At 42.8% G+C, this 2,066-nt stretch overlaps 1 pseudogene across 1 annotated transcript; it reads left to right on the top strand.

Moving 5' to 3' along the window:
- The first annotated feature begins 902 nt into the window (after window positions 1-902).
- LOC306649367 (INO80 complex subunit C-like) lies at window positions 903-1,407 on the top strand (annotated as a pseudogene). The gene has a single exon. The product of its transcript is annotated as an INO80 complex subunit C-like (transcript).
- The last annotated feature ends 659 nt before the right edge of the window (window positions 1,408-2,066 follow it).

Raw genomic sequence — 2,066 nt, 5'->3', positions numbered from 1 at the left:
CTCCTGGGTTCAATCCCCAGTACCAAAATAAAATTAGCTTTGGGTCCTCTATAAATGGATCCTGAGACAAGGATTCAATTACACGTAATATATTTGGAAGATGATCCGGGAAACGCTAGTGAGAAGTGCAGAAAGAAGGAGTTCATAAAAGATATGTGATGAAACAAGTTACTACTGTGGACAACTGATGCTCAATACAGTGAGAAATTTTGGAAGCCATTTTAGAACAGGCCTCAGTTTCCTGCCTTCAGGGCAGGAGAACTAGATTTATTTATTTTTTTTTTTTTTTTTTTTTTTTTTTTTTTTAGATGTTGATAGACTTTTATTTTAAGCTCAAACCCAGTGCCTCACACATGCTAGGCAAGCGCTCTACCACTGAGCCACCACCCCAGCCCCGAGAACTGGATTAATTACAATTCACATCAGCTATTCGTTGAGTGGTTGTTTCTGGGGGAAACCCGAATTCTCTGTGCATCCAGTTTGCCCTTCACCCAGGTAGAAGAGCTTCCAGGAGCCAAAGAAAACCTTCAGGCAAATATTTGTGGGTGCTGTAAGCAGGAAACCAGGCCAACTTGCATAAGAATGTTAAATGCCAACAGATCATGAATGATGCAACTACAGCATTTGCTACAGATGCTCAAAAATGTGCATGCTAGGCGGAGTGGGGAAGGTGGGCGCCTGCGCGTGCCCAGTGCCGGGCTGGGGTAGATGCTGGTCGGTGGTATAAATGAGTACTTTTTCCCCTCCTAGTTTGGATGCTTTGGCTTTGATTAGAGTCATCTTGTGTTGTGAGGCTAGAAGGGGAGGTGGTGGTTATTACAGATTTAGTACAAGGACCATCCATTCCCAGCCAGGTCACATTTCGAGTGAGACGCATGACTTCCTGAGTGTCGTTGAAAGGGTGTCTGCATGGAAGCCATGAATGAAAATAAAATGGTGTCCTCTGAGTTTAGCACAGGACGAGTGGAAAAAGCTGCCAAACCTTTGCCATTTAAGGATCCCAACTTTGTGCACTCTGGCCATGGTGGTGCAGAACGTGGCAAGAACAGAACCTGGAAGAACCTGAAACAAATTCTCACTGCTGAAAGGGCATTGCTGTGGCAACTGAATGAGCCTAACTACTTTAGTGTTGATACTCCTCCATCCTTTAAACCAGCCAAGAAGTATTCTGATGTTTCGGTCTTTATTGGTCTCCAGCGTGGCAGTGTTGAGAGATGATGGAGCAAACTGCAGTTCAGCACCATCAAAGTTTGCCTACATGCGGAGGCTGCCATTCGATGTCATCACAGGCTACCTGGCCCTAAGGAAGGCCACGAGCATCATTCCCTGAGCCTGAGCAGTGCAGATGAAGTGGGAACTCTTTCAGAGGCAGACTCCAGGCTCATGATTTTGTTTCATGGAAACCAACTCATTTGAAAAAGTCCATGCTGTGCCTTGGAAAGAACGTTTGGCTTTAATTTAAGGATTTTTTTTTTTTTTAATTTCTGTGTTTTCCCTCCAAGTGCGATATTTCCTATTGATTTAAATTACACTTCAGTTGTTGCCTCAAGTAAATTTGTTTGACAAAAGACAATAAAATTGTGCTTTTAATTTTTTTTTAAAATGTGCATGCTAAGCAAGTGCACTACCATCAAGCTACATCCCCAGTCCTTCAATGTTCTTTTCATATCACTTATCATTACATGAAATTGTATTATATTTTAGTTGTCTACTTTCTGACTCCTACTAGACTGTAAGTTCTGTGAGAGGAGAGATTCTTGAGAATCTTGCTCATCACTGTATCTCCAGTGCACAGGTAGTAACTGCTTCATAATAGCCAGCCAAAAAATTGAGTAAGAGAGAATTCTGGGAATAGGACTGAGTAGAAAGCCCCAGGCATTCACCTCACCATCTACACAGGAATTGTACTGGCATCTGTCTGAGGTATTATTTTGGGGCTCTGGAGTCTATTCAAAGGTTTGCAACTTCCAGAGAAAGGCTTCGATAGTAAATTGTGGGTAATTTTGGCCAACTTCAGCTCTTAGCACTGTAGCCAATACCCCATTACTAATCCCATGGCAGGCAGC

The sequence above is a fragment of the Sciurus vulgaris genome, assembly GCF_902686455.1.
Source record: "Sciurus vulgaris genome assembly, chromosome: 18".
NCBI classification, from domain to species: Eukaryota; Metazoa; Chordata; class Mammalia; order Rodentia; family Sciuridae; genus Sciurus; species Sciurus vulgaris.
This window is presented reverse-complemented; position numbering and strand designations above follow the sequence as displayed.